This window comes from Ovis aries, chromosome 9 (genome assembly GCF_016772045.2).
Source record: "Ovis aries strain OAR_USU_Benz2616 breed Rambouillet chromosome 9, ARS-UI_Ramb_v3.0, whole genome shotgun sequence".
Lineage (NCBI taxonomy): Eukaryota > Metazoa > Chordata > Mammalia > Artiodactyla > Bovidae > Ovis > Ovis aries.
Window position 1 is genome coordinate 94,976,199 of NC_056062.1, and position 24,789 is coordinate 95,000,987.

At 47.4% G+C, this 24,789-nt stretch overlaps 1 protein-coding gene and 1 long non-coding RNA gene across 3 annotated transcripts in view; one reads left to right on the plus strand and one right to left on the minus strand.

The window, feature by feature from the left end:
• Window positions 1-24,662, plus strand: part of LOC121820373 (uncharacterized) — a 44,921-nt gene extending 20,259 nt beyond the window's left edge. Inside the window, exon 4 of the long non-coding RNA XR_006060895.2 lies at window positions 629-24,662. This is a non-coding gene — a long non-coding RNA (uncharacterized LOC121820373). The remainder of the gene's footprint in view (window positions 1-628) is intronic.
• Window positions 1-24,789, minus strand: part of SNTB1 (syntrophin beta 1) — a 245,040-nt gene that overhangs the window by 188,095 nt on the left and 32,156 nt on the right. The gene's annotated exons all lie outside the window — the stretch shown is intronic.

Below are 24,789 nucleotides of genomic sequence, written 5' to 3' on the forward strand. Positions count from 1 at the left end.
TTTTAAAAAGATGATTTTCTTTTTATTACTCAGTATCATGGATATTCAGTGCTACTGAATATTAGAGAAATGGCATTTCTTATATTCAGACTGTAGACCTTTCTGAGGACAGTTTAATCTTGAATATATGCAGAGCTTTTAGCCCAATAAAATGCCTTTTACTTTTATTAATTCATCCTAAGGAAATCAGTATTGGATAAGGATTCAGCCTACAAGAGTATCAACATGGATAGTTTATAAAAGGTAGGTAGAAAGCAACATAAAAAGACAACAAGCCTAGTATATTCACTCAAGGAATTGTCTGAAGCAATGAAAAACAATCATGCCAAATGTTTGCTTTCAGGAGTACCCTAGTGTCCCAGTGGTTGGGGTTTCCGGCTGCTGTGACCCAGGTTCAGTCCTGGTCAGGGAACCAAGTTCCCATAAGCCTCGAGTCATCAGCAAAGCAAAGGAAAAAGGAAAGGAAATTGTCTTTCAACCAGTGAGATCCATGTTGTATTTTCAAGTAAAAATGGCAGAATAATGTACCAATTTTTCAACATGTTTTTCTCCGAGTGGAGAGGAAAAAAGTGATTATTTTTTCCATTTTCTCTATTTTTCCCCCCAAATATGTTTTACACATTACTAGGCATTGATCATCTCCTTGATGAGATCTTAAATAGACTTCTTCGCCAGAGTTTAACTGTCTGATGCCTGCTGAAGAGTACCCTGTGACTTCTGTAATCAACCCGAACCTCTCACCCTGCTTCCTGCTCTGCACACAGGCCTTCTCTCAGATAAGTTACATTCTGACTCTATTCAAACAAGCTCTGTTGTAGCAACAGTTGACATCCTGTCCATTCTAATGGATGTGAAGACTCCTGCATTCTCTGTTTTAGATCAGAGAGTTGTTTGTTTGGGAGTGGGTTTTTCTCCCCCCTCCTTTTCAACTGGCTCTAAAAATATATCCATCCACAAAAAATAGAGCTGATGGAATAAAAAAAATATTTTGCTCCTCATCCTTCCGCGGTCTGGGAACCGTGGTCTGGAAATTCAGTACAAAGGATCTGTTTTCTGAAGCATCTGGCACATACAGGAACTGCAAAGATGAGAGAGGAAGGATGGTCAAGTGATACGGTGTCTGGGAAAGTCAGATTTCTGCATCAGGGGCCACAGGACCACTCTGGAGTTGCCCAGAGAAGGGGAGGCAGCTTAGTGCTTGTCAAGACAGAGAATTCCAAAGGAAAATAAAACACAAAAATTTCTTCCGAGAAATGTCATCACTACTTAAGTGCCCAGCAAAAGGCCAGCGTGGTGCTAAGGTCATGTGCTTGTTCACTAACGGCAGTGCGCCGGTTTCATTAAGCCCAGTGCAGTGGAAACAGCCCAGGCTTTGGAGGCAGACAGACCCAAGCGCTGGGAGGCCTCAGCCCTGTGACTTCACAGCTGTGGGCCTTTGAGTAAGCCGTTTGCATCCCTCTGGGCCTCATTTCCCTCTTCTAAAAATAAAAGAAATAATACTACCAACCCTGCAGCGATTTCATCATTGTTAGTAATTATATGTGTAAAGGGCAGTCCAGTGCCTGGCACCCAGAAAGGAAATGGTAAAGGGTGGCTACTTCACCAACAGTTGAATGTAAGTAATACAGACATGATTTCAAACACTGGTCATATTCATAATAATCTTCTAGTTTGCCTGCTTTTTCAAGCTCTGAATCAGAGGACAGTCTGAAAACCTTTAGAAGACAGCCTCTCGGGGGTTCCTTAGGAGGTCTGGGTCAGATCCTATTTCTAGCTAGTTTTTCCAACCTGCTTTTCTCAACTTTAAAAAATAACTGCCAGGGCAAACCTTCCAACAGTTCAAGGGCTAAAGATGAAAATAAAAGAGAAAGGAAAAGCCATCTCTTTCCTCTTTAAACATCTGTAGAATCCTGACATGACCAAGGCTGTCGTGAAGAATTCCCTGTATCATATGCTAACAGCTGACCAGACTGCTTACCAAGGAGCCAAAGCACTCTGTCTCTTTTCTGAGACTGTTTGAATCTATGGGCTTTTCTACGCATAGGAGTTGTTCGCTTATTCAGTGTGCTGAGTGCATGTATTCCATGTATGTGAAAGCCAAAAATTCGTGCAAGTATTTGTCACTCAGTCTTGTCTGACTCTTGGCAATCCTATGGACTATAGCCCACCGGGCGCCCCTGCCTGCAGAATTCTCCAGGCAAGAATACTGGAGTGAAGCCATGCGTTTCTCCAGGGGATCTTCCTGACCCTGGGGCTGAACTGAGGCCTTCCACATTGCAGGCAGATTCCTTACCATCTAAGCCACCAGGAAAACTCCCTTCCATGCATACTGTGTATAAACTAGTACAGTCTGTCTTTGTGTGTGCCTGCCGTTTCTCTTTCATTCTGCTTCTCTGGTAGTAGCTTGTGGTTGGTTGTGTGTACGTTATGAAGAGGCCCCTGTCTTGTGGTTTGCCTGTGAGTCTCTTGGTTACTAGGAAAGTCTTGTGGAAAATGTTGATAAAGGTTTGCAGTGAAGAAAAGTGAAACAGACTTGGAAGTTAGGAGCTAGCTGTCTTTCTCATCTTTACCTCGCCCCTGAAAGCCCAGCTAGCTGGGGTCTAGCACCTGTAACACTCGGATTGGCTTGACATACCTCCCTGGGGGCTCAGATTGTACATAATCTGCCTGCAATGTGGGAGACCCGGGTTCAGTCCCAGGGTGGGAAGACGCCCCTGGAGAAGGGAATGGCCACCCACCGCAGTATTCTTGCCTAGAGAGTCCCAGGGACAGAGGAGCCTGGTGGGCTACAGTTCACGGGGTCACAGAGAGTTGGACACAACGGAGCGACTAACATACAACACACACATTAGTATGGGACAGTCTGTGCTGGTCTAGGAGTCCCTGTCTGCTAAAGCACCCATCTGTGAGCTAACCTAACTCCCTAGGAGTCCATTCTGTTTCTTCTTTGGGTGAACAGACCACTCAAATCTTTGCATTAAAGATGTTACCTGATTCTTCCCAAGCTTTAAAGACTTTACTTTGTTAATTTCTAACACTCATGCCATGTGGCTAGAGATTTCCACTTTCAATTTTTCAACAGAATAACCGTAACAATGATTATTTCATATTAAAAGTCTTATCCCTGGTGGTCCACTGGCTAGGAATCCGTGCTCCCAATGCAGGGGACCTGGGTTCCATCCCTGGTCAGGGAACTAGACCCCACATGCAGCAAGTGGGTTCGCCTGCCACAAATAAGGATCCCATATGCTGCAACAAAGATCAAAGTTCCCTCGTGTCGCAACCAAGATCCAGCAAAGCCAAATAAATAAACTATCTTAAAAAAAAAGTGTTAAGAAAGCTCATGTTATCTTTCAAGGCCGGGCCTCTCTACTAGGGACAAATTATTGCATCACTTAGGCTAATAATTCTACCTTCCTTCCTTCTTCCTTTTCTGTTCATCCTTTCCCGCCTCCTTCATTTCTGCACTCATCGAGGGGCACACACAGACGGCGCGCTCTCTAGCTCCTAAAACAGGGCCAGACCCACCACGAGCCTCCAGTGCGTTCAGTTAGAACGGATGGAACACGGATAAATAGACTCTTCTGCTCACACAGCCAGCTGCTCTGTCATCGCCCTCCGCAATACCATGGCAGTGACTACACCCCGCAGATTCGTCAGTGACGCAAAGCACTGTTTTCATTATTTATTACCATTATTTTTATGAGTTTTACTTCACAAAGATATTATGACCCATAATATCATACGATAGGGTGGCATCAACTTGGGGATGGGACTGCTGATGGAGTAGGAAAGACAGATAGCAACCTACCCTGGTTCTCTTGGACTTTACAGCTGAATGACGGCGAGGGCCACCTCACAGATAATCACACAAGCTATAAAATCTTCACATGTTCTGTGGTGGAGAAGCATAAGGATGTTTGAGAACATGCAGTGGGAAACCATATCTTGTACAAAAAGAAGCAGGGAGCTGGGCCAGTTCAGAGCTAGGTACCTTGAGTTAGTTAAGCTGGGACTTGAAGGGTGGTGACCGAGAGCTTGTTACAGGGAAATTAAGACCTAGGCAGAGAGATGGCATGTAGGAAGCCCCGAGGTGACCAAAAAAAAAAACAAAAAACACACATGTGGGAAGTGTGCAAGGCCTTGGAAGGAATGCTGTAAACAGGTGGCGTTAGCAGGACCCGATAATAAAAGTGCATGAAAGGGTAGAGAAGGAAGAATTAAGAATGGGCTCAGGATTCTGGCCTTAGTAACTGAGTGGCTTTATCTTTAACTCATTTATTTTAGAAGCTGAATTCACTATTAAAAGCATGACTTTGCTGACAAGGGTCCATATAGTCAAGGCTATGGTTTTTCCAGTGGTCATGCATGGATGTGAGAGTTGGACTGTGAAGAAAGCTGAGCTGCGAAGAATTGATGCTTTTGAACTGTGGTGTTGGAGAAGACTCTTGAGAGTCCCTTGGACTGCAAGGAGATCCAACCAGTCCATCCTAGAGGAGATCAGTCCTGGGTGTTCATTGGAAGAGCGATGTTGAAGCTGCAACTCCAATACTTTGGCCACCTGATGTGAAGAGTTGACTCATTGGAAAAGACCCTGATGCTGGGAAAGATTGAAGGAAAAAGGAGACGGGGACGATGGAGGATGAGATGGTTAGCATCACCTACTCAGCAGACATGAATTTAAACAAACTCTGGGAGACAGTAGAGGAGAGAGGAGCCTGCCCTGCTGCAGTCCACGGGATCGCAGAGTTGGACACGACTTACCGACTGAACAACAACTGTCACCTTCGAGGAGAAGGTGTTGCTGAGAGAAGGAGGCTGTCAACAGGCCCACAGTTCTCAGCTGACCCAGCAAAGTCCCCCATGATCTGGCCTTTCTCTTTCTGTCCAGGAAACGACATTTTCTTACTTTAGGAAAACCTCACAGCTCCCCTGACAGTTCATGCATTTGCTTGACTTCCCTTTTCTGGTCCCCTCTAGTCTCCACTGCTTGCCACCTAATTAACACTTCAGCTTTTAACAACACTCAAGTCACTTCCTCTCTGACACTTCTCAAAATAGGGTTGACACCTTCCTTCTTCATTCCCCACCGCACCCTACAGCAGCATTTTCAAACTGGGGAGGCAGCCAGGCGCATACATGCGAAAGGCTACTTGGGTCTCTGCCCGCGCCTGCCCTGTGGACAGGTTTGGGGAGCTGTGGCTCTGGGTGCCGGCCGTCTCTAAGCGAGAGGTCCGACGTGGAATCAGGGGCTCATGTTCCCAGCTCTGAGAAACTCATAAGCAGCTCAGAAGCTGTGGAGGGTGCATGTGTCTATGAGACTTGGGTGGGTGGGCCGGTGTGTATGATCTCCCGATTTCTCACAAAACGACTTGTTATACTCTGAGCAGGTCGTTGTAAACATGCCAGTTTTGTAGCCTCTGCTCTACACATTTCATCTTCACTGTTTGTTGAGAGTGTCTTCTGATCATCTCGGTTATGTGGACATGTCTCATGAGTCTGCATCCGAGTTCCCTGAAGCCCAGCACCACGGTGCATTCATTCACTCCTGCCTCCCACAGCGGTGTCCCCAGGCGTCTATAATCCCCAGGGCTGAGCTTGTGTCTGTCACACAGCAGGAACTCAACAAATATTCTGAACTAATGCATTTCTATGGCTAATCATTCTACAGAGATTTACTAAGTATCCACAGTGTGAAATGACTTGCTGTGTTCCGAACTTCCCCAGTACCAACAGGCTTGCTTGAAATTCCTTCACCAGGGATGAATCTATTGAGCTGGTTTCTCAAGGTGTCACCTTACGGAGGTAACACGAGGAGTGCTTATCCTTTGTTGATCGAAATCGAATTCGTCTGTTTATATTCACTCTCTCCTAAATCACTGTCCTCAGATGCTGGTCACTGCGCTCCGACTCATGATAATGCTGCCAATACAGTGTGTAAAGTGCCCTCTGACCCCTGGAAGAAAGATGCTGCAGGAAGGGAACTGATTATAAAATAATTGAATACACCAGGGTGTATCTCGCCTTCTGTTTAAATGGAACTGACTCACTAAGGGTCACGGATGCTCATTTGTTCAGAGGAGGATGCTGAGCGATAAGGAGAAGCAGAAGAGATGTTTCCATCTGTCATGAGGTGTCAGGTGGAAAACGAAGGGCTGGCTTCCACTCTATAAGCAGAACCAGCTTTTATGCACAGCAAAGGGGACTGTGACTTAAGGATGCAGACAGGGTCCTGGAGAATTTAAAAGAGCCCTGTCTGCTTCCTCGAGACATCCCCTCAACCTAAGCTACTATGATACAGATGCTGAAGACTCAGAGAATTAGCCTGCTGCTTAAACATGGCGATCCTGTGTGCTAAGGAGAGGAACCATATTATCTACAGCTGAGGGATCCCAACTAATAACTCACCTGCCATCACGTGCTGTCCGCTCCAGAGAGCAAAGGAGTGGGGCAGACTCGCCGGGCGCAGGAGTGCTGATGGAGGGAGGCTTGTGTGGAGGCGCGAGGCCAGGAGAGGACACTGAGTCATCTCAGGCAGGCGACAGGGGCAGCCGGTGTGGAAAGGGAAGCTCCGAGTTCTGATGAAACCCGACAGCTATGACTGTGTGGCCCGCGTTACCACGACACCCAGGAAACCCATGCCAGGACGCTCGGCTCTAACGAGGAATTGCAGACACGACAGCGGGTGGAGGAGAGGGTCTGGGGCAGAAGAGCTCAGCAGAGCCACTCTTTATCTGTGCTATTTCCACTTCTTTTTGCCCGGTTCCTCCAGATATCCATACAAATTCATTCTCAAAGCCTAGATTTTTTGGTAAACTTTAGATTTTATATTGGAGTATAGCTGATTAACAATGTTGAGACAGTTTCAGGCAGACAGCACAGGGCCTCAGCCATACACAGACCTGTATCCCTCTCCCCCAGTCTCCCCTCCCACCCGGCTGCCAGTGACCCTGTGCTTCCAGTGGGTCCTGCTGGTCGTCCACGTTATGTATGCCAGCGTTTACCTGTCCATCCCAAACGTCCCAGATGCCACTTCCCTCACTCTTGCCCCCGAGGCTGCTCTCTGTGGTAAAGGTTAGGTCTCACGTGCAAGAAGCCTAGCCTCATCAGTCACGTCTCTACCTGCAGTGGCGGCAATATTGTTATTGGCCCTGGAAGCGATGCCTGCCTTTACATCTGGTCCTGGTTTTTCTTCTCCCTCCTGCATTTGGCTCGTGATTAAAGTGTTCTTCCCTCGTGGGCCAGTGAACAATTTTACATTAAAACATAAGTTCTTAAACCAGCAGCTCCATCACTTATTTGTTATAACCTCTTAAGGTACTGGCTTTTACTCTGTAAGCTTCCATTTGTTTTTTCTGGAAGTTGGGGATGATAACAGTATGAGGCTTAAAAGAGAAACATCCTGCATGGGTCGAGTCCGGTGTCTGCACACAGTGGGTGCCCAATGAGTGCCAGCCGTTACGATCTCACCTTGCACTGGCTTAAAGCAGTCAGACACAAATGGCGCTGCCCAACACGTGGCTCATCTGGGATGTTTTGGGAAATTTTGACATTATAACCTGTGATTCATTGTCAGTGATGGTCTTGTATTTTTCTTGCCTGTAAACTTCCTCAAAACACTATGTGATGTATATGTCTCATTAGAAACAACATACAGCATCAGAAAAGGATATCAAATTTGAAGAGATAGTTAGGGAGAGCCAAGTCTAACAGAAGGGCACGTTTACTCTGTTCATTAGACAAACCGGTAAAGAAAGATCCAATCTGACCTCAGGTCAGGGAACTTGGAGAAGCTAAAGTTCCCAGAAACACAGGGTTTAGCAACACACACACACACACACACACACACACAATCAAATGCAAAATAAATCCATATGTGATTAATATTAAACATATCTTTTTAAAATCTCATCTGAGACAGTGTTAATATGTAATTAATATTAAGTATATATCCTTTTTAAATCTCATCTGAGACAGTGTTAATATGTAATTAATATTGAATATATATCTTTTTTAAATCTCATCTGAGACACGGGCAGGTAAGCGACAAGCGGTCGAGCTGGAATTCAAGCCCAGGCAAATCCACAGTTTGATCTTTTATTTTTTTAAGATTTTTTTAATGTGGACCATTTTTAAAGTCTTTATTGAATTTGTTACAATATTGCTTCTACTTCATGGTTTGGTCTTTTGGCCACGAGGCCTGAGGGATCTAAGCTCCCCGGCCAGGGATGGAACCCACACCTCTCGCACAGAAGGTGAAGACAACCTCAGGACCACCAAGCAAGGCCCCACGCCTGCTCTGGAGAGCGTGATGCACTGCCTCCACGGTTAGCTGCTTTCGGAGAATGAGGTGGCATTCTGGACTGGCTGGCCTTCCATTTTCAGTCCTCCAAGTCAGTAAGAGTCTAGGGCTCCTAACGCGCGCATCTAATAATTACCCCCTGCCCCCCGCAGCCTCAGCATCATTTCCATTTCCTCACTTTGGTCTCATTTTCATCGCAACACTCAACACTCCTGACACGAACGCATCTATTCATGTACTTGCTTTCTGCTTCCTTCACTAGGATGTAAACTCCACAAGGCCAAGAACTTGATGTCGGTCACAGCCAGTACTTGGAAATGAACACTAATCACAGAAAAGAACAAATATTACTTTATTCAATGGATGGACAGATGGATACGGATGGATGGATAAGGTGGTAAAGGTGGATTCAGTTTGGCGCAGGACATCCACTTGGGTAATGATGTAGGGAAACTTCAGAGGTATTCATTTACAGAGCAAGCTTCGGGGACACTGAATTGCCCTTTTCTGAATGGCAGAAGGTAAGTATTAGAAAGTAAAGGGAATTAAATCTGGAAAATTAAGCTAGAGCCAAAATCTGGAGAGATTCAAATGCCAAGACATTAACCCAGAGTAGCGATACAAGAACCATCTTCCTTCAGTTGAGCTGAACAAGTTGGGCTGGCACTCCCAGGAAAGCCCCAGAAAAGAATCATCTCTACCTTTAGGGTCTCTAATAGCTGACCTGGATGGAATTCAAGTTCCGTCCAATTCCCTAGCTTGGGATAATAGAGCTTTTATTTCCCTCAAGACAACTGGCCTAAGGCCTCAGGTAGAACAAGAGAAAACCTCCTGGTACATTCCCAGAGGCCTAAACACAGAGACTGAAATCTGAAGCCTGCAGGAAAGAGAAATTGAAGCCCCAAGGTCCAATCTGTGCCTGCCAATTATTTTTTCCTTTTTCAGGTTAGAAAAAGTCTTGTCTCTTTCTCCATAGACAAACCATAGAGGACTGGGTGTCCCTTACCTGTGGGATGTCAGGAATTAAGGTAACAGTCATGATGGCAATAACAGCAGCTATCATTTATTTGGGGGGAGGGGGCCTTGCTTCCCTGGTGGTTCAGATGGTGAAGAATCCTCCTGCAACGTGGGAGAGTGGGATTCGATCCCTAGTTGGAAGATCCCCTGGAGAAGGGGATGGCAACCCATTCCAGTATTGTGGCCTGGCAAATCCTGTGGACAGAGGAGCCTGGTGGGCATTTATTTGGGTGCCTACTGAAATGCCAGACCTGGGGCTATTAGGTATTAGTCCAAAGTCCTCATGAGAACACTGCAAAAGGCTGAGTCCCTTTCTCAAGGTCACAGTCTTACTCAGTGGGAGAGATGGAATCAAAACAGATCTATCAGGTTCCCAAACCTGTTTTCTACTGAAAGAACTGCATTCCTACAGGACACTGGGTAACAGGCCCACAGCTGCCAAGGCCGGCTGGGCACAGTGACGGGGACGCTACGAGAAGAGGGTGAGGGGGGCGATGTCCACAAAGCTCCTGAGGCGTTGGAGGGAAAGGGAAGGTCACCCGGAGACGGGACCCAAGGCCAGGGGACTCTGCAGCAGTCCAGACGGTCAGACGAGGAACCTGTGCTCACAGATCTGAAAGGTCACAGACAAGGAGGGACGAACGCATTCTGTCTCAGGAGGAGACAAAACTCAGAAGCACAAACATTCAGTTTTATTTAGGAAAGCATTCTCAAGCACCCTAGATGTCTCTAATGTCCACCCCTAGACTCATCAGTCTGACATTCCTCCTTTTTCTGTGAAAGACTTCTTTTTATTCCAACCACAGCTTCCAGCGGGGGTGTCCTTCCTTCCCGGCTACTTTGGCTGAATGAGTACAGAGACCAGATGGGAGGTAAGCTGACAAGATCGTCCCCCTCAACAGGGAGTGTGAGAACCAGAGAGAAAAAACACGAAACCCTTCCCAACTGTGAAGCACGGACACAGGAACTGAGGAAGCTGCAGGCGGCCGTGCTTTCCACTAGCAGGGAAAGCCAGCCCCTGCTCAGAATGGAGGAGGAGAACAGCACGAATCAAAGGTGGAAAGAGGAAAGGAGGGGGTGAGGGAGACAGGGAGCAGGAGGGAAAATGGATGGATTTCTGGGCTTCAAACTTGGCTGCTACTCATCCTTGAAACCTGCGCTTCCCAAGTTTTGTCAAGAGAGCTGAAAAAGGTTGCTTTTTCCTAAAATGAGTTCAGGTGTGGAGTCGCTTGCAACCACGAGCTCCCTGGCTAACGTAATCGGAGGGAGCCCTCCTGCTCATGGGCTGAGATGAGGGCTGAGCTCTCCACCTCTGGACACATCCGAAAAGCGCCTCAAGGGTGGTCATGAGACCCGGGCTCCAAGCAGGGGACTTTTGCGCTGAGGTGCAGTCTTGATCCAGCCTAAACTCTATGAGAGCTGCAAGACAGCCAAGCACACGCTCCTCATTGGCGCCTCAGCCACTCCTGCGTGGGTCCTTGGCTTCACTCTTTCTCCAGCCCCACTTACATACTGTCATCTGTTGACGGCTCACTTACAAGACCTCCTGGGGGGATTTCACAATCACTCTGATAAGGAATCTAAGAGAAGGCAAAGAAATACACCTTTGTTTCTGTGCCAAACCACAGCATACTGTGCAATCAAGGCTGCAATTTGGGGACACAGCCAGAAGACTCAAAGCTGCTATTGAATCATGAACTAGGCTGACCTTGACTCTACAGCCTCCAAAGAGGACCTGGGAGGCTACTGTGGTCATCTCACTTTCCTCAAGACTCTGAACCTCGTGGAAGTTATCTTCAATGAATAAGGAAATCCAGATTGTATATTACTTGCTGCCTACACGCACCCTATTATATGAGCCCATCACAGACCTTCCCCTGCATCAACCCACTTAAGATCAAGAAGTATTTCTGATATCTCACAGCTATAATACACACAGCTACGTGTTATGTTAGTTACACACAACCCTAATTCCTGAGAGTCCCTTGGACAGCAAGGAGATTAAACCAGTCAATCTTAAGGGAAATCAACCCTGAATATTTGTTGGAAGGACAGATGCTGAGACTCCAGTATTTCTGTCATCTGATGTGAACAGCTGACTCATTGGAAAAGTCCCTGTTGCTGGGAAAGACTGAGGGCAGAAGGAGAAGAGGGGGTCAGAGGATGAGATGGCTGGATGGCATCACGGATGCGGTGGACATAAACTTGGGCAAACTTCGGGAGAGGGTGAGGGACAGGAAGGCCTGGTGTGCTGCAGCCCATGGAGTCACGGAGAGTCGGGCGCGACTGGGCGACTGGACAGCAACAGCACACGTGACTCTAAGGACTGAAAGAGTTAAAAGCAGGTCGTGGCGACGACTTCTGAGGTCCCTTTTCTCTACAGAGATCATCGTAAACTTGCTCTGTATCAGAGGATACACAGAAGCTCAACAGCCAGGTTCAGCACACGTGACTGTAAGGACTGAAAGGGTTAAAAGCAGGTTGTGGCCACGAGTTCTGAAGCCCCTGTTCTCTACGGAGATCATCGTAAACTCGCTCTGTATCAGAGGATACACAGAAGCTCAACAGCCAGGTTCAGCTGCTTCTCTGCATGAAACACAAAGTAGCCCCCTCCAGAGGACCAGGAAAGCAGCAAGCACGAGCAACAGAGCCAAGATCAGCCTGGAACGCTCACGTATTCCCACCCATTCATGGACATCCAGGAGCTTCTCCCCATTCTCTGGTTACTACTTTCTGAGACTACAGTGGTGGTCTGCTTCCAATACTTTTTTGATAAATGAGCACACTCCCTCCAAAAAGCAGTGTACTTCTTGGTAACTTAAGAATTGAAAACCACATTTTGAACACATTTATTCTTGCCTGAGGAATTCCATGGACAGAGGAGCCTGCTGGGCTATAGTCCATGGGGTTGCAAAGAGTCCGGCACGACTGAGCAACTTAACCCTTTCACACCATGCCCATGTGAAAGTGGCATTACAAAACGAAGGTGGTCACGGGTGTCCACAGCTGTCGGCGATGGGTCCCAAGTCAGAAAGCACAGCACGCCATGGGTAAGAGTGCTCCCCAGGGCAGTCAGGGAGGTCTGGGGTCCACACGCACACAGGGCTGTGTCTAGAGTGGAAACCAACAGGCTCTGCTGAACAGGGAGCTCTGCTCAGTGTCACGTGGCGGCCTGGACGGGAGGGGAGTCTGGGGGAGAAGGGGCACACGTGTATACATGGGAATAGACCGTCCACCCGCAACTATCATTTCAGTGGTAACTGGTTACACTCCAGTAGAAAAAGGAAGTTTAAAAAATTAAACGGAAGGGTATTGTGAGAAGAGTGTGTGTGTTAGTCACTTGATCGTGTCTGACTCTTTGACCCCGTGGACTGTAGCCAGCCAGGCTCCTCTGTCCGTGGATTCTCCAAGCAGGAATACCGGGTATTCCCTTCTCCAGAGGATCTTCCCAATCCATGGATTGAACCTGGGTCCCTCGTACTGCAGGCGAATTCTTTACTCTCTGAGCCACAAGGGAAGCCCAGAAAGCTTGTGATAAAACGATAGGGAAATAATTATGTTTCATGTCAATGATACCTCAATAAAGCTGGAGGAAGAAGGAAATAATTGAAAACCTGAAGCAGGTATCATTAAATAAAAGTAAGAGTGTAATATGTAAAAAAAAAGAGCGCGTTCCCGCCCACGCGTTCCGCGCGGCATCGATTCGGCTGCCTGCGGCAGGTGACGCCGCCAACCCAAGGCTCAGAGCCTGGTTCTAGAGCCTCCCGGGAAGCCTGAGGCCACCGAGGCACAGACACAGAGACGGCGGGAGACCTGAGCCTCTGACGCCCACAGCGCCAGGAAGCCGCACGCGCAGCCTGATTCCTGGCAGGCAAACCGCCCGCTAAAAAGGCGCGCGCCCGCGGGCCACGGTTCAAGCACTGTGCTCGACGGAGACACCCTGCGCAGCCACTGGAAGCTCTTCAGATGAGTGTTTCTTTTATCAAAATGGCGCCTCGGCCATTCTGCGGGGTTCGCACAGACTCGCGGGCCCCAGTTACCTGCGTCTCCGCGGCCTGAACGCGTCTCCCCGGCCCTCTCACATGCTGACACCCTGATGCCCAGTGTGACGAACAGGCAGGGTCTTCGGAAGGTGCTTAGGAAGTGAGGCGGTGACCTCATGAGTGGGATTAACACTCTTACAAAAGACCCCAGAGAAATCCCTCAAGCCCCCTTCCTTAGGTGAGGGTCAGTGAGAAGTCTGCGCCCCAGAAGAGGGCCCTTCCCCCTCCACACTGACACCTCGATTTTGAATTTCTAGCCCCCAGGTCTGCGAGAAAGAAATCTCTGTTTTTCCCAAGGTGCCCAGTCTATAGTATTCCAGCACCTGGCAGAGACTAATAACACCTATGTGCCTCAGCTCACGGCCTGCTGGTTCTTTCAAAATAAAACCACTGGAAAGGAACCCATGTGATGCTTTATAAATATATCGACCTCTTTTTCTCAGCTTCTCAGAGGTTTTCCTCTTCCAATGAGACAACACCCACATTCAAAACCGCCTCTACTCTGGATTCCACAGAACTGAATTTGATGACTCACTGTGCCCTGGCTTTGCTCTCAGAGTTGATCAGAGTGAACTGCAAGGGTTACATGGAAGAGCACTGGCAGCCGCAGCTGGCGTGAGGCGAGAGGCGCACCGGCGTCTGCGTGAATGTCCTCCCAGTCACCACAGCTCCGTTCTCTGACAAAGGCCCTGCTGTTTTCCAACTGCAGGTCCAGCAAATTGCACTTCACCAGGGTGGCGGTTCTGCAAAGCAGGCAAAATGTTTCCCAGGATGAGCCCAGCCAGGAAACCGTTTCCTTTATCCTCTAATCAGGATGAAAAGAGGAGCCGGGTTCATGAACGTCTGTGCATTAGGGCCTGATCCGGCACTGTCGCCTCTCGTTACCTGCATGAAAGAAGGGCTGCTGGGTTTGGAGGGTGGGAAGGAAACCCCCACTTGATTTTCCTACCAGCTGGTGCTCACTCACAGGCTGGCTGCCAACATAAGCGACTTGGCTCTGTGTGCCCTTCCTCTTCCAGTTTGTACAGTGCCTTTGCCTTTATTGATCTAACAGTAGATTTTTATTAGCATCTTGCTTCCATACTTCTGTACAACCTAGAACTCTGGTCTTTGATAACAGGTATTTGGTTTAATCTTTTTTATGCCCCAGAATCCAGTACAGGGTTTAGTACCCAGTGGGCACTCATTAAATATACTTGCTGAAAGAAAAAAAATGCTAGCAAAGGAATTTTACCAAAACAGGGTAATAATAAAAATAGTGCTATTTTATTGAGCATTTGAACTTTCAAGAGTGCCTGACAATAATCCCTTATAGTTGGTAGTACTATATCCCCATTTTGTAGATGAAGGAACTGAGGCTCAGGGACTTCCCTCACGGCCCAGTGGTTAAGAGTCCGCCTTCCAACGCAGGGTTCAGTCCTTGTCGAGGAACTAAGATCTCACACGGCACGGAGCAACTAAGCCTTTGAGCTCAGCTACTGAGTGGACACACCTCCGCTAGGGAGAAGCCCACGCTGCAAGTAAGACCTGACGCAGCAAATGAGTGTCGCAAGAAAGAACAAAGCCGGGGCTCAGGGTGTGTGCAGCGGGCACACAGCTGGGACCGAGACCGGCCCTCCGGAGCGCAGTCTGTGATGGCCACAGTGGACTATCCCAGGGACTTCTGCCTCTAGCACGAGGTTCGTGATCACCAGGAAATTCATTCTGCAGTTTAGACAGCAAGAGCCCTGCACATCCCACTGCTATAGGTGCTTATTTCCCAGGAGCTGCTTGCTAATGATGCCCACTGGGAAATGCAAAGCTCTTCTGAAAAAGCAGGCAGAGGAATGGAGGCTTCCTGGAATACTCTGAAAAAGTTAGCTCACTCAGCCACAAAGAAATCTGCAATAAAGCCAATTCCATTGCAGGCCTTATTGTTATAATGTTCTTTCTTCTTGGAAGAGCAGAAATCTGTTTTCTCATAACTGGTAGTTGTATAGATCTTTGGACATACTTCTTTTCAACAACCACCTGGCTAGTATCTGGAACTGGTTGGCTGGTCTCTATATCTTTGTGTTAAACATCAACAGGCATTGAATTATTAGCATAACTGGTTTTTTTAGCACATAAAATGTAGAGGTCATTTTAAAACAATACACCTTCAACAAAATAAATTACAGATGGATTAAGACATAAACAATGGAACCAATAAATATTAGAAGAAAAAATGACCTTTTAAAATAATCTAAGGGAAGGTAAGTCCTTTTACCTGGGACATATATCCTGAATAACATTTTTTAAAAGATTCATAAATTTGACTATATAAGCATTTAAAAATGTCTGCATGAAAAATATACCATAAAACAAAGTCAAAAGACAAATGGGAAACATATTTATATGTTTATATTTAAGGTCAGTTTCCTTAAACTATAAAGAACACTAACAAAAAATGGGTGAAGAATATAAATGGAAAAAATATTAAAAGCCTCAAGTCTCCAGGATGAGGCTTAACCTCATTTAAAATAAGTGGAATGCAAATCAAAGCTTCAGTGCTTTTTTTCCCCCACTGGTTAGATGAGCAAAGTTCAAAAGTTGATAACACAATGCAATGGGCGAGAGAGTGAGAAAACGCCCTCTCGGTGCTTGGCTGTGGAGCGCGGACGGCCGACAGCTCTGGAGAGCAACCTGCAACAGCCTAAGCCGTGAGGCCCACAGCTTTCGCTCCAGCATGAAAGTTAATGCCCGGGGTACCTTGACACATCTGCAAAGTGACATACTTCTAAGAATACTTATTACAGTCTTATTTATGATAGCAAAATATTAGCAAAACCTAATGACTATCCAAAAAGATGTCATCAAGAAAATAAACAACCGGACACCCAGGCAGGGACACACATCACGCAGAACAGGGTCCCCCCGCCCCGGCCCCAGGCCTCCCTTCCTCCCTGCCTTTCGCCTTCCTTCCCATTTTATCTGGAAAAGTAAGGGAACCGGTGGGAGGAAGGCCGACTGCTGGCGGCCAGTATTTTACCTGCGCTCCCTCGTCTAACCCTCGCCACAGTGAGGCTGTTTCCACGTTTGCAGGCGATGAGAACAAGGCTCGTAAAGGGTAAACAATCGCTCCAAGTTAACAAGCAGCGAAGCCAGGGTTCAGAGCCAGGTATGACTGCTGACAAAGCCCCTACTCTCACCACCAATTTATCTTTGCATTTCTAACAGCTTTTGCCCCATATATTACACAGTGAAGCTATTTGGCACATAAACTTTTGAATCTATTTTGTCTTCACTACTGATTATACCATTTGTCAATGTGAAACCACTCACTCTCTTGTGTATAATACTTTTTGATTAAATATTAGTTTCCTCATATTTTTACTCACTTATTATCTTTTTATAACGAAATCATTCAATGCATATTTGACAACCATATACCAGCTGTACACTGGCAATACCAAAGTGAGACATGAGGTCTGTCTTCAGGGTAGTTAGAGGCAATGCTAACCAGCAGCATACTGTGCAGAGTGACCCCTGACTCAGCCACTTTACTCACTGGGCAATAATGCAAATAACTGAATACTGCTTTTTAGTTCGCTTCAAGTCATTTTATGTTTTAACAGAATTTAATACTAATGCACACACTTGGGGGTTTATTGTTGTTTCTTGTTTCCTTGCTTTTTAAATTCTTTTTTTTTTGATGTGGGCTAAAGTCCTTATTGAATCTGTTACAATATTGCTTCTGTTTTAGGCTATGCTTTCATGTTTTGGCTACAAGGTATGTGGGATGTTAGCTGCCCACCCAGGTACTAAGCTTCCCCTTCTGCGTCGGAAGGCAAAGGCGTGGCCCCTGGACCGCCACCGAAGTACCCCTCGTGAGTTGGAAGGCAAAGTCGTGGCCCCTGGGCCGCCACCAAAGTACCCCTGTGAGTCGGAAGGCAAAGTCGTGGCCCCTGGACCGCCACCGAAGTCCCCCGTGCGTTTTCTTCTCCACCGTTTGCTTTCTGTAGCACATCCTTTATTTCCCATACCCACTCGGGAGACAGGCATCTTATCTTTAATTACACGAAGGGTTCCCTTAGGGTTTTTTTCACAAACACACAAAACATCTTATTTATCTAACCAAAACAAAGGAACAAACAGAAGCGTTTGATAGTTTTTAATAGACGCCTGGATGTTCAGTCCCTGCACGTCTCTCAGCACCACTGTCCTCCATTATCCAGTCTTTATTAATTTATCTGAGTTCCCAAATCTAGCCATTACTGTGTGTGTTTTATTCTCTTTTAAGAACCTTTTTTTTTTTTTTTTGGTCATTTGTATTCCAGTTTGTTTCCATGGTTACAGCAATTATTAGCATCGTTCTTATGCTGGTTGTTAGTATTTTTACTCACCTGACCTTAAAGTTCAAGCCAAGCTGAACGATGAGTCTCCGGGGATTCCTGAGCTGGGCAGGAAGCTGGAACACCCTGCTTCTAAGCTCCCTTCCCACCCCAGCACACTTGACAGCCTACTGCAGTGTCCGCAGGCTGTTCACACACACCGAGCTTACATGGTTCAAGAATACAAACAGCTCACTTGCTAGATGTATTAATTGGCTTGCTTATACACTCTTTAGACCTTGAAAATGTTATCAACAAAAAAAGAAAGAAAAGACAGGAAAAGGATCTGGTGATACAGTTCTTTAGAACTCAGGCTCTATAGCTAGACTATCTTGGCTCAAACCTGGGCTCTGTGACCCTGGGCCCATCCCCGAGTGTCTCTGCCTAGGCTGCTCACCATTGAATGGAAGGGCTCGTTTCTCAGAGGGTTCTTCGGAGCCCCTAATGTTTCAGTAAAATGTTTCTCCTATTACTTGGCTTTTATCAGACTCCGGAGCACAGGGGTAGTAGTATAAATATGCTAGTAACTGCTGTTTATATCCTGCACTTTTTAACACTCAACTCTCTCCTTAATAAACTGTAATTAATGACTCTGATTAATGAAAAAAGAGATGCTACTTCTTTACTTCCTACAAAAGACTTGCAGGGATCCCTCGGGAAAATGGTCACAACCTTGTCAAACTGCAGGACCCTTCTGGGGTCTGGATTATTTTATCTGCTTTCAATTGGTCTGCCGCTCTGCGGAGGAGCCAGACAATGGTTTTGATATTCTGAGCACTCGGCTAGAAAGAGGCAGTTGTTTCTGGCTGTGAAACTCATCACAGAAAACAGCAGCAGAGCCGGGAACAACTAACCTGAAACGGAGCCTAACCCACCGTACAAGATTGCACCAGTGTCCCAGGGGCCATGCTGGCCCCACGCTGCTCATGCTCCAGGGGACCAGCACCCATCACGAGCCCCCATGGCTGGGCGCCGGTACCCTGAAGCCAGGACTGCCGGACGCTGGCAGCCCACACCCTCAGAGCCTCACTGTGGGGGCGCCTGACAGGCAGAAGGTACTCACTGAATACCGTCGGGAGTAACTCCCTGTGTGCAAACGATAGGAGCTTGTGCTTGCACCTCTGCTACACTCCAACCACACCCTTTACCTTTGATCACATTCGAGTGAGAGGGCAGACAATACACACACGGACAAGCACACTGGACCGTGTGGCATGGTACCAGGGGTGATGGAGAGAAGTAAGCCGGGGAGGGCCTCAGGGAGTGGTGTGTGTTGGGGGAGGGGCAAGGCCCACCAGACACAGCGGCGCTCCACCTAACACGCTGAAAGAGAGCGCACGAGGCTCTCCGCCTTGTCAGCCAATGGACCTGGCCAGGCAGCAAATCTATTCTGAGCCTCAGTTTTCCTCCAGTGCGAAAGAGGGCCAATAATACTCTGCCATTACTGTGCCAACAAAGGTCCATCTAGTCAAGGCTATGGTTTTCCAGTGGTCATGTATGGATGTGAGAGTTGGACTATAAAGAAAGCTGAGTGCCGAAGAATTGATGCTTTTGAACTGTGGTGTTGGAGAAGACTCTTGAGAGTCCCTTGGCCTGCAAGGAGATCCAACCAGTCCATCCTAAAGGAAATTAGTCCTGAACATTCATTGGAAGGACTGATGCTGAAGCTGAAACTCCAATACTTTGACCACCTGATGCAAAGAGCTGACTCATTTGAAAAGACCCTGATGCTGGGCAAGATTGAAGGCAGGAGGAGAAAGGGCCAACAGAGGATGAGATGGCTGGATGGCATCACCGACTCAATGGACATGAGTTTGAGTCAACTCCGGGAGTTGGTGATGGACAGGGAGGCCTGGCGTGCTGCAGTCCATGGGGTCGCAAAGAGTCGGACATGACTGAGTGAGTGACTGAACTGAACTGAATACTCTGCAAAAGTCTCGTGCATGGACTTGTGAAATGTTACAGGAAGGAAGAATGCCTGAAACCTCCTGTGATCCCCAACAGCTTGACAAAAGATGGAGTTTTTTGCTTTACTTCTCGAGAAAGAGCAGGACCAAGAGGACACTTCTGGTCCACCTCGGCGGCACCCCACCATGAGGAGGACAGGCTGAGCACTTCAAAGCTTCCTGTGAGCATCTCAGAAGCTCCTCTCTCTGGATCTCTGGGTCTTGACTTGTTTGCTTCACCTGGCAGGTCCAGCCAGGAGTCTACTTTCCTGGTTCTGGGCAAGACATGGGATTTGGAGGGTCACCCATTTAGACCCTAGCTGTGCCTCACCCCCCAACCACTTTCAATTCAGGGGGGAAAGGGGTAGAAAGCCCTTATTTCAGCTAGAGCAGGTTGTGGCTTGTGACACAATTTTAGTAACAGTAAAGGTGCTATTTTGATCCTCATTTGAAATTATCCTTTACAACCATCTTTTTACAAACATATTTCTGGAAGAGGACCCTAGCTGAAACTTTTAACAGGAGTATTCAATAATGCCTTGAGGTAAAGATGACCATACTGTCTTTGACACTTTTTACTGAGAGATGGGGTCAGTCTCTCTTCCCCTTTAACCTGGGTGAGCTCTGGGAATGCTCTGATCTAGGGACTGACAGAAATGATGCTGGGAGAGTTTCTGGCCCCAGATTTAAAGGCAGGCGCCAGTGTTCTAAGAGGTGCTTCCACTGCCTGCTTCTTGGAATATTGCTTTCGGGGATGCCAGCAGCCATGTGCAGTCTGACTGTCTGAGTCCTCCATGCCGTGAGGAAGCCCAGACTGGGCACAGGAGAGACTGGATGGACAAGGCTGCTCAGAGTCCACAGTGGATCCGGCCATCCCAGCCCGGGTGCAGACGCGTGACTGAAGCCTTCACACGCTTCACGATCTGCGGCTCTATGCGCATCGTGTCCCGTCTCGCGACCACACTGCCCACTGCGGCTTTGTCCCCAAACCATTTTCACCAACTCTTCTTCTTGTTTAGCTGCTCAGTTGTGCCAGCCTCTTTGTGAGCCCGTGGACTGTAGCCCGCCAGGCTCCTCTGCCCAAGGGATTTCCCAGGCAAGAATACTGGAGTGGGTTGCCTTTTCCTTCTCCAAGGGAACCTCTTGACCCAGGGCTGTTCCGAACCCGAATCTCCTGCACTAGCAGGCAGATCCTTCACGCTGAGCGCCCACCAGGGACGTCCTTGCAACTGCATGAAAGTGAAGTCGCTCAGTCATGTCCGACTCTTTGCGACCCCATGGACGGTAGCTTACCAGGCTCCATGATCCATGGGATTTTTCAGGCAAGAATACTGGAGAGGGCTGCCATTTCCTTCTCCAGGGGATCTTCCCAACCCAGGGATCGAAGCCGCGTCTCCTGCATTTCAGACAGACGCTTTACCATCTGAGCCACTAGGGAAGCCCTTTGCAACTGCATGGACGGACCCAAACAAGAACCACCCAGTTGAGCACAATGTAGGAGAGAATGACAAAATTGTTTTAAGTTACTAAGCATCCCCAGTGGCTTAGTGTTCAAGAATCTGCCTGCAATGCAGGAGACGCGGGTTTGATCCCTGGGTTGGGAAGATCCCCCGGAGGAGGGCATGGCAACCCACTCCAGTATCCCTGCCTGGAGGTTCCTATGGACAGAGGAGCCTGGCGGGCTATAGTCCAAGGGGTTGCAAAGAGTCGGACACGACTGAGCGACCTAGCACAGCACAAGCCTTGGATGGTTTGTTACACAGCAGATAACCAGCACACATAAAATGCTTTTAGGATGCTCAGTATGTTCCTACATACATGACATCATTATGTGATGAACCCAGACTCACAAATCTGCTGCTGGGCACGGACGAGAACACAGCCAGATGCCCCCTGCCCGCCCCAGACTAGGGCTCTTACCGCTCCACACAGCTGTTCTTGCTACTCACCAGGCAGTTGGTTAAAATCAGCCACTGTGTTCTGTGATCACGAAATGTACAGTCAACGTCTGTAACTGTTTCAGCATCTGACTACAGTAATCGTCTTGTGATACTGTCCTCTAGTAATCCTACATTGCCAAGCGGCTTTTCCTCCCAACAGACATTGATCCCAGGGAAGGCGCTGACATAAAAGGGTAAGAAAAACAATCACCGCTAACTTTGCGGAAAGTAAAGTCAGTGTGGGTTCTCCCCGCTTCCCTTCATTTCTTATAACCACCCCTATCCTATCAAGGATGGATAGGAAGCATGCCTAATGTCCACCATTCCTCTGCCTGATTTCAAGGGCTTACTGAAAATACGGACCTTAAAACAGTCTACCTTCAGTGTTAAAAGGGAGACTGTAAATCCTGTGTGCAGGATGTGATTCTTAAAATGCGTCTCTTCACCATGGAGTCCTCTAATGTAAATGGACTGTGCTCATTTCACAGCCATTTATTTCTGGTATCAATCTTTACCTACATGTAAATTAAGCTGGGTTATGGGGAAAACAGGCAGAGGTATGGAGGGACGACCTCAGAATCCTAACAGTATTGCTGACCAGGGTTCTTGCCCTTCTCCAACCACTAGAAGTTGACTAGAGCCCAGATAAGAAGTTCAGGCAAGGTTCTATTGGGTTGGCAAGTGTTGGCAAGGTTTTGTCTCTGCTGCGGTCAGGGGAGCAAGAAAGAAAAACAGGCTCCCTTGTCCACTCACCCCTCAAGGTGGGAACAACCCTGCTCCTTATATGAGGGGGAGTGTCGGGGGGGCTTAGGCGCACTGCCTGCCCCTGAGGTGGTCCTGAGAGCAGAGCGCGTGCAGGGCCCCGTTTTCACTCCAGGCTCTTCAAACACGGCAGCTGGTTTTAGTCTCGTTGTACTTTGGGTCCTGGATTTGCCCCAGCTGCTCATGCATGCAGTTATGAATTTCTCTGTCTTTTGCTGCTCGAGGAGACGTGTGTCTCAGTGTGTGCACTGCAGCGCTGCCGTGAAGGTCCCAGGCCCACGCACTTCCAGATGACTGCCTCAGTGGAAGGGTGCCAGGAGCATCACTGGGCAGATCCGGAAGACCTGGCAGCTGCTGTGGGATCGGGTTTGCGGCCCAACGTCCCCCAGAAAGGAAACTGCTCGTCCCAGAGGGAGGTGAAGAGGGTTTTGAGGCAAGACAGAGATCTGGGACTCAGTCAGAAATCAGAATCTCAGAACCCAGAGAATGAGGTCAAAGGAGGTCAGAATTTACGAATTAAAGGAAACTTTGACTGGTGTTTTCTTTTAGTCTCTATTATTTCTCTTATGTGCAGAGTGGAGGAACAATTACTCTTCAGAAAATGCACCTGAAAATGTTATTTCTGTACAAAACTAAAGAAAAAAACTACAGATTCAGGGGAAAATGCATAGGCAGTTTCTGTTCCATTGGATCACAAGCATTTTCGTTTCTTTCCTAAGACGGGGAATCCAATGAAGACACTGCAAACCCAAGGACCGAATGCACTTCTCTGAAGCAGCCACCTGGTCTGAACCGGAGAAGCCCCTGATGGGCTTCTGTCTTCTTCCCAATCAAGGACCATTTTCAACTCGAGGGTCTGATTTGAAAACAACGGGAAAAATATGCTTAAGACAAAGCAAAATCATGCCTTTTCCCTTGAGACTTAACCCAAGTCATACAGCTTTAATTTACATCAAGCTCTCCAAGCATCTCTAGAACAGAACAGAGCACTACTAACAGAAATTTTGCCAACATCCGCTGGATCATCGAAAAAGCAAGAGAGTTCCAGAAAACATCTATTTCTGCTTTACTGACTATGCCAAAGCCTTTGACTGTGTGGATCACAATAAACCATGGAAAATTCTGAAAGAGATGGGAATACCAGACCACCTAACCTGCCTCTTGAGAAACCTATATGCAGGTCAGGAAGCAACAGTTAGAACTGGACATGGAACAACAGACTGGTTCCAAATAGGAAAAGTAGTACGTCAAGGCTGTATATTGTCACCCTGCTTATTTAACTTATATGCAGAGTACATCATGAGAAACGCTGGGCTGGAAGAAGCACTAGCTGGAATCAAGATTGCTGGGAGAAATATCAATAATCTCAGATATGCAGATGATACCACCCTTGTGGCAGAAAGTGAAGAGGAACTCAAAAGCCTCTTGATGAAAGTGAAAGAGGAGAGTGAAAAAGTTGGCTTAAAGCTCAACATTCAGAAAATGAAGATCATGGCATCTGGTCCCATCACTTCACTGGAAATAGATGGGGAAACAGTGAAAACAGCATCAGACTTTATTTTTTGGGCCTCCAAAATCACTGCAGATGGTGACTGCAGCCATGAAATGAAAAGACGCTTACTCCTTGGAAGAAAAGTTATGACCAACCTAGATAGCATATTTGAAAGCAGAGACATTACTTTGCCAACAAAGGTCCGTCTAGTGAAGGCTATGGTTTTCCAGTGGTCATGTATGGATGTGAGAGTTGGACTGTGAAGAAGGCTGAGCGCTGAAGAATTGATGGTTTTGAACTGCGGTGTTGGAGAAGACTCTTGAGAGTCCCTTGGACTACAAGGAGATCCAACCAGTCCATTCTGAAAGAGATCAGTCCTGGGATTTCTTTGGAAGGAATGATGCTAAAGCTGAAGCTCCAGTACTTTGGCCACCTCATGCGAAGAGTTGACTCACTGGAAAAGACTCTGATGCTGGGAGGGACTGGGGGCAGGAGGAGAAGGGGACGACTGAGGATGAGATGGCTGGATGGCATCACTGACTTGATGGACGTGAGTCTGAGTGAACTCTGGGAGTTGGTGGTGGACAGGGAGGCCTGGCGTGCTGCGATTCACGGGGTCTCAAGGAGTCAGACACGACTGAGCGACGGGACTGAACAGAAATTTTCCAGAATAAGCTGCTCTGAGGAGTTCTGTCTGGGAATGATGTTACAACCCATATTTCATCTCTGTCCTATATCTGTCCTGTCCAGAATCATTGGGATTGCTTTTCAGATATAAAGGTTAGGGACATACTTTTTTTTTTTTTTTTAATACAAAGTATAACAAAGGAGGCAGATAAATGCCTCCTGGCATCCGGTACCTCTGGGGTCAACTAAGCTAAAACGAGAAGAGGGGAAAACTCAACGTTGTGTGTGCCTGCCTCAGACAGGGCAGA